We start from the raw sequence: 15,073 nt of genomic DNA on the forward strand, positions 1-15,073 counted from the left end.
TCTAAAAAAAAGAACATATCACAAGAGAAGTTTCACAGCCATTATCTATCCTTTTTTGAACAGAAGAATATAAGGAAATACAATTAGGTTCAAACAAAATGAGAAAAGTGAGGAACATTAAATACCTGGGGTCAGAGACTCCTCCAAAGCACTGCTACTTACTGATGGGGCATTACATTTGGATTTGCTGGTATGGTGGCAATAATACGGAGTTCTAACTAGTCCTGTGACCTCATCCTAATTAGTAGCTTAACTTCTCTACAACTTTCTCTCTATATAAAATAAAAGGGTTGACTTAAGTAATCTTGAAGTTTTCATCTATTTCTAAAATTCTAATAAAAGGGAAGCAAATTTACAAACATGTTGAAATGTTACTTAAGCTTTTGCCATAAATCTTGAGTTTAGAAACACTGGGATAATGTCAAATAAAAATTTGTAAGTCCTTAAATTTACTATAGAGTTTTAGTAATCAAAGCAGTGGCGTAAGGAGAGACAAACAGATGATGAACAGAAAAGAGTCCAGAAACTGACTCTGGTACATATAGGAATTTGGTATTATGAAAAAGAGGGCATTTTCATGGGGAAAGGATTAACCAGTCACAATTTGTGCTGAGATAACATACTACCCATATTGTAAAAAATAAACATATATCTCCACTCCATGCCAAAGACAAAAATAAATTCTAGCTGGACTGAACACCTACATGTAAACAACAAACCAGAACTCTTTTAGAAGAAAATATAGAATATGTTTCAGACTTTGGGTAAGAAAGATGTTGTAACAAACAAGACAATTTACAACAAGGAGAAGGAAAAGGGATTAAAACTGTACTAAAATTAAAATTTCTATGCAACAAAAGACACAATTGACAAAGTTTTTTTAAAAAGCAACATATATAACAGATAAAAGATTAGTATCTGAATTACAGAAACAACTCCTATTCTACAAATCATTAAGAAAAAAACCAAACAGCTCAATTAACAAAGGGACAAAAGATATTAACAGTGGTTAACAGATGAGAAAATATGAATAGCTAAAAACCAAAAAGGTACTCAACTTCAGGAAATACAATGTAATCAGGAAAACACAAGTTAAAACAACAATGAAAAATTATTTCATACCCATTAGGTTGGCATAAAAACCTGTCAATATATAACAAGGATGTGGGGAGATGAAAATTTTCACACACTGCTGGTGGGAGGGTAAACTGATGTAAAATTCTGGAAGACAATTTGAAAGTTCTGATGCTGTATATACTCTATAACTCAGCAATTCCACTTCTTAGTACTTATGAATGAACCCTAGAGAAAATGGCATATGTTAATTTGGAGATATGTATAGTGATGTTCATTGTAGCCTTGCTTGCAATAGAAAAAAATGAAAAAATAATCTAAATATATATTAACAGGGAAATGAGTAAATTGTCATATTCATACAATGAAACACCATAGAGCAGCTAAAATTCAAAAACTAAATCTACACTTAGCTACATGGATAAGCTTTGAAAAATATATTATTGAGTGAAAAAAGCAAGTTATACAATGACATATCATAAGATGTCTGTTTTGTAAAATTTTTTTAAACACAAAGACAATATATTATATTGCCAAGGGCACTTCCACCACACACGTAATTTTTCCTTCCATTATAAAAGAATTAAATTAGACATTCTCTAACACCATATACAAAAATAAACTCAAAATGGTTTAAAGACCTAAATGTAAGACCAGAAACCATAAAACTGCTAGAGGAACACAGAGGCAGAACACTCTTTGACATAAAATGCAGCAATATTTTTTTTTCTGATCTGTCTCCTAAAGCAAAGGAAATAAAAGCAAAAAATAAACATTGGGACCTAATTAAACTTAAAAGCTTCTGCACAGCAAAGGAAACCACTGACAAAACAAAAACACAACCTACTGAAAGGGAGAAAATATTTGCAAATGATACGACCAATAAGGAGTTAACATCCAACATATATAAATAGCTCATACAGCTCAACATCAAACAAACAACCCCATTAAAAAATGGGCAGAAGAAATGAACAGACATTTTTCCCAAGAGGAAGATGCTCGGCATCACTAATCATCAGGGAAATGCAAATCAAAACCACAATAAGATATCACCTCACACCTGTCAGAATGGCTATCATCAAAAAGAACACAAAAAACAAGTGTTGGTGAGGATGTGGAGAAAAGGGAACCCTTGTACACTGTTCATTGGAATGTAAATTGGTGTAACCACTATGGAAAATGGTATGGACGTGTATCAAAAAACTAAAAACAGAACTACCATATGACCCAGCAATGCCACTCCTGGGTACATATCTGAAAACAAAAACACTAATCCAAAAAGATACATGTACCCCAAGAGAAAAACAAATACTGTATGATATCACTTATATGTGAAATCTAAAAAATACAACAAACTAGTGAATATAAGAAAAAAGAAACAGACTCACAAATATAGAGAACAAACTAGTGGTCACCAGTGAGGGAGAGGGAAGGGGGAGGGACAATATAGGGATAGAAGATTAAGAGGTACAAGCTATTATGTATAAAATAAGCTAGAAGGGGACTTCCCTGGTGGTGGAGTGGTTAAGAATCCACCTGCCAATGCAGGGGACATGGGTTCGAGCCCTGGTCTGGGAAGATCCCACATGCCGCGGAGCAACTAAGCCCATGCGCCACAACTACTGAGCCTGCACTCCAGAGCCTGTAAGCCACAACTACTGAGCCCACGTGCCACAACTACTGAAGCCCGCATGCCTAGAGTCCATGCTCTGCTACAAGAGAAGCCACCACAATAAGAAGCCCGCACACCACAACAAAGAGTAGCCCCTGCTTGCTGCAACTAGAGAAAGCCCATGCACAGCAACGAAGACCCAATGCAGCCAAAAAAAAAAAAAAAAAGCTAGAAGGATATATTGTACAACATGGGGAATATAGCCAATATTTTATAATAGTTATAAATGGAGTATAACCTTTAAAAATTGTGAATCATTATATTGTACACCTGTAACTTATATAACATTGTATATCAACTATACTTCAATAAAAAGATTAGATTTTATAATTAAATGAATGAAGCAAGCAAATGAAGCAAAATATTAACAATTTATCCATTCCAAGAGGTAGGTAAAAGGGTTTTATTATATTTTTCTTTTTGTTTGAAATATTTAAAGTTTTTAAATGACACAATGACACAAAATTTTAATACCTTACCTCTATATATGTATATATTCACATAAAATATGTGGATAAGGAAAATAAGAGTAGGAAAAAAAAGAATGAAGCCAGCAGTGAGATTGGTCTATAAAATTTGTCATAAATTGTGTGTGTGTATATATATATATGTGTGTGTGTATGTATATATATATATATACACACACACATATATATGTACATGTCATAAATTGTGTATATACATATATATACACACACACACATATACATATAGTGAGTCGGCTCACAAATATTTAAATAAGGGCAAAATGAATATAGTTTTTTTTTTTTTTTTTTGCGGTACGCTGGCCTCTCACTGCTGTGGCCTCTCCCGCTGCGAAGCACAGGCTCCGGACGCGCAGGCTCAGCGGCCATGGCTCACGGGCCCAGCCACTCCGCGGCATGTGGGATCTTCCCGGACCGCGGCATGAACCCGTGTCCCCTGCATCTGCAGGCGGACTCTCAACCACTGCGCCACCAGGGAAGCCCTAGATTTTTTTTTAAAATAATAAATTGTTTAATCTATTAAAGTATGCCAGAAATACTGGAGATTTAGATATTCAAAGCATATTATAATAAATCTGGTAACATCAAAGACAGAGGAACTGGAGAAAATATTAAAAGAGTAAATCTGATTTAAGTGGTTCATTCATTTATTCTTGAGAGATAGAAGCAAAATAACACAAAAAAAAGAAAAAGAATTCTTTTCTGAGAATAGTATGTATGACAGTGTTTCAGAAAGTAGGTGTTTTAAGGCTTAAAAGAACATAATTCAAATCAATTTTGTTACAGACACCTTAAAAATAAAATCTAAAGATTCAACATTTAAAAGCCTTTATGATTCATCTGGGCAACACATAAACACCAAGGTACACATATAATAAACAATTGGTTGATAAACTGTTTTCCAACAAGCCAAAGTAAGAAAAACCAAGTATTTCAAGGCAAACTTATTCACATTACTAAATGGCAGATAATTAGGAAAATTTCCTTTAAAAACAAAATTGAAGTCAGTCAAAATATAGGGAGATATTTAAGGTTCAGATGGCTTCATTGTTTCACAGTATAAAAGAGTGAAACTATTGGAGAGAAACCACAGGTGGATTTTTGCAAGCCTGTATGACTAGGCAAAGTAGCAAAGAAATAGCAATGTGAACAAATAACAGGGTGTATTAATTGAAGTAAAATATTCCTAATTGTAGGAAGTCTCCCCAAACAATTTGCACATACAGCACTCAGCCAACTGCACATGTTAACAATAGATAACAGTAGAGCGGCACTAAAATGGAGCTGTTAGTCCAGTCTCCTGATGTGTTTCAGATAAAGCTCTCCCTGGCCCCATCTTTGGGCTGACTTCGAGCCTCTCGCTCACTGAACAGTTTTGAAGAACAAAACTTATATAGTTGTGAATATTCAGTATATTATTTGTTTTTTTAAAGTTTCTGTCACCTTTTAATATTATTGATCAAAGTAATTAATAATTTCAGATCCAGCAGAAACTTTCTTAACATATAAATGAATCTAGGCACAGATCTTATACCTTTCACCAAAAAGACCCTAACTCAAAACGGATCATAAACCTGTAACATAAAACACAAAACCATAAAACTTCTAGAAGATAACATAGAAGAAAATCTAGGTGACCCTGAGTCTGGCAATGACTTTTAGGATACCAAAAGCACAACCCATGAAAGAAAAACTGACAAGTTTGCCTCTATTAAAATTAAAAACTTCTGCTTTGCAAAAGACACTGGCAAGAAAATGAAAAGACAAGCCACAGACTGGGAGAAAGTATTTGCAAAAAACATATCTGATAAAGAACTTGTGTCCAAGATATACAAAGAACTCCTAAAACTCAACAAAAAAAAGAACCACTCAGTTTTACCAACCTGGAGAAGTTCTTCTAAATTCCATAATATCTATTTACTTTATTTGTGGCTAGAAAAATAAGGTAGACATTATAAAAATAAGAGCTCTGAATTAAGCAGTATAAAACTGTACCACATTAAATAAAATTTTATGTGATTGGTAATTATATTTTCTTGAAATATACATTCTTTACATTTTTTATATCATATAGATATGTTACAGATGAAATATGGTGTTTTTAAAAATTTCTATAACAAAGCTGGACATGGAGTCCTTGCTCAGAAATACAGTAATCTCTCATTTTGCTGTTTTATGAAAAATCATAATTGCCATATTTTTACTTATAGCAACTTTCCCCAATTAAGAAGCTTAAAATATAAAATATTATTAAAGCTAAGTTGTAAATTTGGGAAAAATGAAATATAATTCAAGGATCTCATTATAAAATCATAGAGAATGCCAACAATAGTAGCATTATACAAAATAACACTTTTCAGTTCAACCACAAAGCACCTTATAAATATTTCATTAATATCAATCAAGTTGAAGGACAAGTACTATTTTACATAAAGATGATCATTTTGATGATACTGTTTCTTTCATTTTTATTTTTTATTACATCTTCATTGGAGTATAATTGCTTTACATTGTTGTGTTAGTTTCTGCTGTATAACAAAGTGAATCAGCTATATGTATACTTATATCCCCATATTCCTTTCCTCTTGCATCTCCCTCCCACCCCTCTAGGTGGTCACAAAGCACCGACCTGATCTCCCTGTGCTATGCGGCTGCTTCCCACTAGCTATCTATTTTACATTTGGTAGTGTATATATGTCCATGCCACTCTCTCACTTTGTCCCAGCTTACCCTTCCCCCTCCGCGTGTCCTCAAGTCCATTCTCTACGTGTGCATCTTTATTCCTGTCCTGCCCCCTAGATACTTCAGAACCATTTTGGTTTTTAGATTCTGTATATATGTGTTAGTGTATGGTATTTGTTTTTCTCTTTCTGACTTATTTCACTTTGTATGACAGATTCTATCTAGGTCCATCCACCTCACTACAAATAATTCAATTTTGTTTCTTTTTATGGCTGAGTAATATTCCATTGTATATATGTGCCACATCTTCTTTATCCATTCATCTGTCGATGGACACTTAGGTTGCTTCCATGTCCTGGCTATTGTAAATAGAGCTGCAATGAACATTGTGGTACATGACTCTTTTGGAATTATGGTTTTCTCAGGGTATATGCCCAGTAGTGGGATTGCTGGGTCATATGGTAGTTCTATTTTCAGGTTTTTAAGGAACTGCCATACTGTTCTCCATAGTGGCTGTATCAATTTACATTCCCACCAACAGTGTAGAAGGGTTCCCTTTTCTCCATACCCTCTCCAGCATTTATTGTTTGTAGATCTTTTGATGATGCCCATTCTGATTGGTGTGAAGTGATACCTCATTATCGTTTTGAGTTGCATTTCTCTAATGATTACTGATGTTGAGCATCTTTTCATGTGTTTGTTGGCAAACTGTATATATTCTTTGGAAAAATGTCTATTTAGGTCTTCTGCCCATTTTTGGATTGGGTTGTTTGTTTTTTTGTTATTGAGCTGCATGAGCTGCTTGTATATTTTGGAGATTAAGCCTTTGTCAGCTGCTTCATTTGCAAATATTTTCTCCCATTCTGAGGGTTGTCTTTTCGTCTTGTTTATAGTTTCCTTTGCTGTGCAAAAGCTTTTAAGTTTTATTAGCTCCCATTTGTTTATTCTTTTTTTAATTTCCATTTCTCTAGGAGGTGGGTCAAAAAGGATCTTGCTGTGATTTATGATACTGTTTCTTGAGTGCCAATTGCTAATCTAAAACTTTATATTATCTCATTAAATCTTCACAACAGCCCTGGGAAGGCAGGTACTATCCTCCCTTTACAGGTAAGAAAACTAAGGCTATTTCATCTCCCACATTCAAAGTTAGTGAGGTTAAATAACTGACCAAATTCACACTGCCAGTAAGAAGTAAAGTTGGGATTCATACCCAAGATACTGTGACTCCAAGGTCCATGCTCTTCTCACTATTTGAATCTACAGCTACATCTCACAAAGAACAGTTAGGGTTTCACGTACAGAAGGTGTTCATAAGCAGTACTGGTCATTGTTCACCTGAATGACTCGTAAGTCCCTCAAAGAAGATGATTAACATGTGCAAACTTGGACTCAGTATCTTTCCATCCAAGACTGGTCTTCCTAATATATTCCATACTCTGATTAATGGGAGGAGTTACTCCTTACCATCTGGATAGTAGTCCCCCAGGCATTTCCTTTTTTTATCTCCATGATCCAAACAGTCACCAAATCTCATTGAGTCTACCTGCTAAACATCACCCTTCTCTCATCATCACTCACACAGTCCTTCAGCTACTATCCTATCTCTATCCCTCGCTGTTCAGCCAAACTTCTTCAAAGAACAGTCTACATTCCATGCAGGTTGTATGCTTAAGGGCAGTTCTTAATGGCAGCTTCTTAATTATGCTGCTGTATAATTAGTGCCAATCATAGAGCTTGTCCATATTAGGTTTTCAATAAATACTCGACAAATGAATGCAAATATCAGGCTTTCATTCCTCCATTCCCCTGTAAGTGCACTGAAAAAGGTCATTTTCTGATAGGAAAATGGCACTGCCTTCTTTAATAAATAAAATTCAGATCCTCTGAGGTTGACAATGGAAGAAGAATCTCTACATGCAGAAGAGGAACTTATGAGTTAAATCTACAAGCTCCAGTTCTTGTCCTTAATATTCACTTTCCCCTTGGAGATCTCATTATCGCTGTCCCTCCTCACTGGCCTCACTGGGAGAAGGGTGCTGCTCCCCTTATAATGCTAGAGCCTTGTCAGATCTATGATTATGACTCTTTCCCCTATATATCTTGATACAACAAAGATAAGGTTATGATATTTAAATAAGACTTTACCAAAGTCAAAATATAATAAAAGAGAAGAAAGCACAGACACCAAAAAAGTAACCAGGCAGTGAATCTTAAAAGTTAGGATTTTCTCTCTGGGGCTTTTAGGCCCTGTTCTATCATAGTTCCTGATCTACCCTCAACTGGTGAGCACTATTTTAGCACCCACCACCGAAGAATCCATGCTTACCATATCCCCTCCTTAAAGACTAAACCTAGGAAAGAGAACCCAGAAGGATCCAGAGTTACCTATCCCCACTTAAATCCTTTTATCCAAGTTGTAGTTTCCTGATCTGGAACCTACATTTTTGGTAGAGGTGAACAAGAGAAATGCCAGCCCTTTAGGAGAGACTCTCCTATCTTCAGGGAGCAGCATGGTTTTACCCTAGGCCAACCCAAGTCAATCAGTCTTTATCTCAATACAGCATAGTAATTCAATATTAATATGGGAATATACACCAGATGCATATATTATAGGGTAACAGAGACTACCTACTGTCAAACCATTCAGTAACTTTAGCCTTCTAGACATGTTGGTAGCATTCTCCATATTGACTAGTCATTTCTTCTTGAAATTTTCAACCCTGGTTGCCCATTTCCTGGTTATTCCCTTCCTTCTCTGGTCAGTTTCAAACTACCGTGGTTCTTATTCTGCATCCTCACCATAGCCAATTGTATTTGCTCCCATGGTTATAGTATAACACTAACATAATGGTTAAGAGTAAGCTTTGGATGAACTCTAGCATTTCTTTTTTTTTTTTAGCTATGTAAGGGCCAAATAATATAAGTGCAAAGCATTTAACAGACTGCCTGAACCGCAGTAAGCACACAGACATGGTAAGTTAAAAGCAAAATAAAACAAAATACTCTAATAGGCTGATAGTTATAATACATCTCTAGCTCAGACCTCATTGTTGAGCTTAACATCAATGTACACCCCTGTGATATGTGGGGCCTACAAAAACTTAGAAATAATATTACCTTCAGAAGGCTAAACTATAAATCAGTACATAATGGACCAGAGCAGATATATGCAAAGTTAGCTTATAGAGACAGAATGGCTCTAAGACCAGAGACTAGGCTACAATATAAATGTTTTAACATATTTAAAGACAGAATGTTTTCATCAAAAAGAACAGCTGTCAGGAATAGAAAAATTTAACTCAGATGGGCAGAAATTGGAGGCAATTTAAGCTCTACTGTAGAGGTTCTCAGAGCTTAATGCTATTAAGTGACCACAACATACATCTAATTTCCTTTGTTGTGATTCCAAGCTCCTAAGCAACCTGATTTCTCATATAATCTTCCTAAACAGAAAACCCCTTAGTCAGAGAATCAGTATGCTATCTACTTGACAAATATCTCAAAGTATATCAATAAACTGGCATCCTGATAAATTCATCAGTCAAGTGTGTGTGTGTGTGTGTGTGTGTGTGTGTATCTCACAAACTCTGGTGCATGTAGAAAGATTGTGTTTGTAAGTGCACAAGACTTAGAAGCCCTGTTTTTCTTACAGTCAATTAATCAATGAATTTCATAGTGAAAGCCTCTTGTCGGAGACCAGCCAGTCAGCTTTTTCCTTGACTAGAGGAAAGCACTATTGACTAGAGCACTATTCATTTAAAGCATAAATGAATGTAGAGGATAGTTGCGCATTTTTACGTAGAGTATAAAGTAGAGGATATCCTCTACTTTATACTCTACGTAAATATGTGCGACTATCTTATAACAGGATGAGACATGCAGGAACATGGTAAAGATATCAGCAAATCCAATTTCATGAGGGTGAGCACTACAACTCACTAGCAATAAAAGTTTTGCTCTCTTTTTAAAAAAAAAATTTATTCATTTATTTAGGCTGTGCCGAGTCTTAGTTGAAGCACACGAGATCTTCGTTGTGGCATGCGGGATCTTTAGTTGCAGCATGGGAGAATCTTTTAGTTGCGGCATGAGGACTCTTAGTTGTGGCATGCATGTGGGATCTAGTTCCCCAACAAGGGATCAAACCCGGGTCCCCCCCATTGGGAGCGCGGTCTTACCCACTGGACCACCAGGGAAGTCCCAGTTTTGTTCTCTTTTAAGACTAATTTTCTAAAATGTTTTCATTATAAAATATCCTCCTCCATCCATTAATTATCTTGTGTTTTTGTAAACAACAGGTAAATGTGCAACACCTTTGAAAATTCTGACATTACATTTTTCTTCCATTCATTCTTTCGTCAAGTATTTATTAAGTTCATTCTGTCAGACACTGTACTCGGAGCTGAGGATGTGCAAAAACTGGCACAGCCACTGCTCTGGCCTGCTTAAGCTTTAGAAGCAGATACACTTAAGTCAAATTATCACACTGACAATCGTAAAACTACATTTGTAACTTATTAGCAAGTAAAGTATACAGCACAATAAGAGTATGCAATAGGGGCATTTAATCAGATCAGGGAAACTCTCAGAAAGTGATATTTCAGCTAAGATCTACAGGAACAGGAGTCAAAGACTAGGCTGGAACAGTCTGGATAAAGAAAACAGTACCATACTCACTGTCTCTAGCTCGTCTTCTATTCTCTCAAATAAAACACCCTTCTGGCTTTTCTACCCTTTACCGCACTGAAACTGCTCTCAAGATCCTCAGTGAGCTCCACGTAACTGTATGCAGTGATCAGCTATCCTCATCTCACTTGACCTAGAGCGGCATTTAACATAACTTAGCATTCCTTCCTCCTCAACCACTTTCACTTGCGTTCTAGGATGCCACACTCTAGGTTTTTCTCTCGGTTCACTGGCAAATCCTGCATAGTTGCAGATAAATCCAAATCGACCCAAACTCCATGGAGTGCCTCTTTTTGTGATACCAGCTATTCTCGGTGTTTATCTACTATCAAAACACTACTGTGAAGCTTAAAATTATATCTATAGGCAGATCTTTACCCTCATCTCTGGACTCATTTATCAAACTGCCTGCTCCACACCTCTACTGTAATGTCTTAGAGGCATCTCAAACGTAACATGGCCAAACCAAACTCCTGATTTACCCTGCTACCCCAACACACAAATCTGGAGACTTTCCCATGACACTGAATGGTAATTCCCTCCTAGTTGCTCAAGCTAAAAACTTGTAATCATCTTTGACTCTTTTACTCTCACACTTTATATCCAATCTGTCAGCAAACCTGTTGGCTATACTTTCATAATATATTCAGACTCTGGCCTCTTCCCACTGCCTCCACTGCTATCACCCTGGCCCACTACCACTACCATCTTTTACCTGGACTATTACTTTACCTTTCTATTTAGTGTCTCTGCTTCTACGCTTGCTTCTCCATGGTCCATGATCAACACAATTTAAAAGAAGTAATCAATTTAAAAAGTCAGATCATGCAACCCATCTGCTCAAAACCTTGCAATGGCCTCCTATCTCAATCAAAAAAGTCAAAGTTCTTTCAATCACCTACATGACCTCCATCCTCTGTGACCTCATGTTTTTCTCCTCTCCTGCCACACTGTTATTTGTCAAATGTGAGGACCCGCAGGCCTTTGCACCGGCTGTTCTCTTCACAGAAACGTTCCTCCTCCAGGCATCTGCATGACTTACTCCTCCTCCTACTTCAGATCCCCTCAAATGACCCTTTTTGATTAGGTCTTCTCTGACCACCTTATTTAAAAGTGAACCTTGCCTCCCAAAACCTGGCACTCTCCATCCCCCTTCTGAGTTGGTTCTTATTTTTCTCCACTGCATTTGTCTTCATTTACTATATATGTCACATTTTTATTGTCTATCTCTCCTTAGTAGAATGTAAGATTATGAGAGTAGGGACTTTTGTACATTGTGCTCAGTAGTATAACCTCAATGTCCTGTTATATAGTAGGCACTCAACAGATACTTGTTGAGTGAACAAATGGATAAAAAGGAATATGAGAACCAGTGACTGAAGAAAGATCTGTATGGCTGAAGCACAGATAGGTGGAGACTGGTAGACTAAGTGAGGCTGGAAAGGTGGAAAGGGACCAAATGACATTAGGCTTTATAAAGAAATTTTGCCTTTAAGATTAAGGCAGGACATCACTAAATGGTTTTAAGAGAAATCTGAATTTTGAAACAGTTATTCTGGCTACTGTTTGGAGAACTAATGGAGAAAGGCCAGAGTGAATAATCACTATTGCAATGGTCTTGGCAAGAGATTATGGCAGTTTAGAAAAGACTGTGCTTATGTAGATGCATGGAAAAGGATGGATTTGAGGGATATTTGGGAGATAAAATTGATAAGTCTTAATAATAATTTGGATACAGAGGTATGAAGGACATTAAGAAAGACACGGGTTCGAGCCCTGGTCTGGGAAGATCCCACATGCCGCGGAGCAACTAAGCCCGTGCACCACAACTACTGAAGCCCGCGCGCCTAGAGCCCGTGCTCCACAATAAGAGAAGCCACTGCAATGAGAAGCCCGCGCACCGCGACAAAGAGTAGCCCCCGCTCGCTGAAACTAGAGAAAGCCCACACGCAGCGACGAAGACCCAACGCAGCCAAAAATAATAAATTTATTAAAAAAATAGTACTAATGCTTAGGTTTCAAATTTTCATCATAAGTGGATGGTAGTGTCTTAAAGTGAAGTAGGGAACACTGGAAAACAATCAGATTCACAGATGATAACCATGCATTTGGTTTTAGGCATGTTAAGTTTGAGGTACTTTTGAGATAGCCAAGAAATATCAAGAAGATGTATATAAGAACGCTGAAAGGTGAAGCTGGATGGAGCTATACATTTAAGAGTCATAGGTGGTGGCAAAACCATGGCTATGAATGAGATCATATTCAATTACATAGCAAAAAGGAGACTCGGACTTAAGAAACTACCCTATGAGCTTCCCTGGTGGCGCAGTGGTTGAGAGTCCGCCTGCCAATCCAGGAGACGCGGGTTCGTGCCCCGGTCCGGGAAGATCCCATATGCCGTGGAGCGGCTGGGCCCATGAGCCATGGCCGCTGAGCCTGCGCGTCCGGAGCCTGTGCTCCGCAACGGGAGAGGCCACAACAGTGAGAGGCTCGCGTACCGCAAGAAAAAAAAAAAAAAGGAAACTACCCTACCCTTTGTGGGCTGGACAAAGGAGGATGAGCCCCTCAAAAAGAAAAAAAAAAGGAATGGCTTTTTTGGTTTTTGAAATCATACTCATAAGAAGTTCTCATTTTTTAAAATTCTGATTTTAAACCAGTAACATTAGAATGTCAAAGGCTTTCCAAATTAAACCAATTCATCAGAACTATAAATCTGTTCAAGGATAGATGACTTTCAGAAACTATCTGGAAAATTCACAGTACCTTTCTCTTTGCTGCTTCAAATTACATCAATACACAAAAAGCTATCCCTCTCAAAATATGTATGATTTTGGCTTATTGCAGTTTCCTGAAATTATCTTCTCTCTCTCACTCAGGGCCTCACCATATGCTGTTCTTTTGGCCCTCTTTCCCTGAGATGAAGATTTCCCTGACTTCCCAAGACTGGGCTCAGTGATCTTTCTAGCCATCCCAATGATATAGTACTATATGTTTAATGTGTGTAATGTGTAGTATGTTTAACCATTAGTTTAACTAGATAACAGTCTTTTCCACTGTTGCATACTTAGTACCTAACAAGGCTAAGTTTTAAGAAACACATCTATTCTGCAACGTGAAGGATTAAAACCTAATTTGGTCTTCAGTCCATTGACAACACTTCAAACGTCGACTTTCCTCAAGAGGAATGACTTTTTAAAATCAAACAGTAATTTGTAAACAAATGATTGAATCTTTAAAAAATACTAAATTTTGGAGATTTTTATGTCTCTCTTCATATTGTATCCTTAAAGCCTGCAAAAATTCATATTTAGGAATACCGGGGATTCTTTCTCCTTTAGTCTCATACAAAAGGGATTTTACAACTCTCTTTGAAAGCCTGGCTTGCGGTGACATTTGACTGAGCAAATAAACCACAACCCTGTGCAATGGCAAACAGGTGCAATTGCATAGGGGTACTTAATCCATGCCGCGCGAGCCCACTTGAGAGAGCGGAAGTAGAGGCAGCAGCGCGGAGCACCCGGTTCCACAGCATCCTCCTTCCCTGGCCTTATGCTGCACCCTCCGACCCTCAGGATAGCAACCATTCCCAAATTCTCGCCTCTACGCGCCCACGGGATTGGGCACCCGGACTAGTCCTTCCCACATAGATTACTAACAGAAGTCCCTGGACTAAGGATACAGCCCTAGATGGCTTGGTTTCTAAAATCCCAGAGGAAATGAAGGAAAAATCCTGTCAAAGGAAAAGTGGCAACCAAGCCCACAATGCTCACCAAACCGACGCTCTCAGTCAATCTCCGTCAACGCTAACCCTTGGCTCGCAGGCCGCCACAGGCTACGTCGCAGTGGCTCACGGGGGCGGTAGTTTCTGTCGCAAACAGAACGCGCCGAGGGCACCAAAACTATACTTCCCAGAAGTCAATGCGAGTACGCCCTGCCTTCTTAAACCTGGGTTTAGCGTAATAAAGAGACCGTTTCTATTTTTAGGCTGACCTTAAATTTAAATTCAAGAACTTCCAGGTGTACGTCTGTGCTACACTCTCTGCCGTGCTTGTGTACTTCAGCTGTCCCTTATTTTCCTTTCCCCTTGTTCAGGCCAAAGAATCCAAACCTCAGAGCAGCTAGAACACCCCCCGGCGCAGCTTAACTGCCTTTTAAGGCGCATGCGCGCTGCCCGCCGTCACGCAAGCGTAACGGCCGGCAGCGGTTGGCGGCCGCGCGCGGACTTGGGGTCTAGGAGGTAGCCTGTGGGAGGGCGGGGTTTTTTCCAATGGCTTTGCCTCCGCGGGTCGCGTCTGCTTGGGCGGGGAACAGGGCGCAGGGGCGGGGGCGGCTCCTCGTTTGTGCCGGGCGGAGAAAGGGGAGGGGCTGGGGGTGAGGACCCCATCTTTCCTCCCCGCTCCCGCCCTCTGGGCCGAGCCCCACCGATGGGGCTGGGCGAAGGGGCGGGCTCTGCGCCGCGGGCCCAGCCGTTCCACCA

General features: G+C 38.5%; 1 protein-coding gene across 1 annotated transcript in view; it reads right to left on the reverse strand.

The window, feature by feature from the left end:
* CEP57L1 (centrosomal protein 57 like 1) overlaps window positions 1–14,436 on the reverse strand; it is a 67,053-nt gene extending 52,617 nt beyond the window's left edge. The window contains exon 1 of the mRNA XM_060030125.1: window positions 14,367–14,436. The gene's annotated coding sequence lies outside the window, so the exon portion shown is untranslated. The remainder of the gene's footprint in view (window positions 1–14,366) is intronic.
* Between the last annotated feature and the right edge of the window lie 637 nt (window positions 14,437–15,073).

Source organism: Delphinus delphis, chromosome 14, assembly GCF_949987515.2.
Source record: "Delphinus delphis chromosome 14, mDelDel1.2, whole genome shotgun sequence".
In the NCBI taxonomy this organism is placed as follows: domain Eukaryota; kingdom Metazoa; phylum Chordata; class Mammalia; order Artiodactyla; family Delphinidae; genus Delphinus; species Delphinus delphis.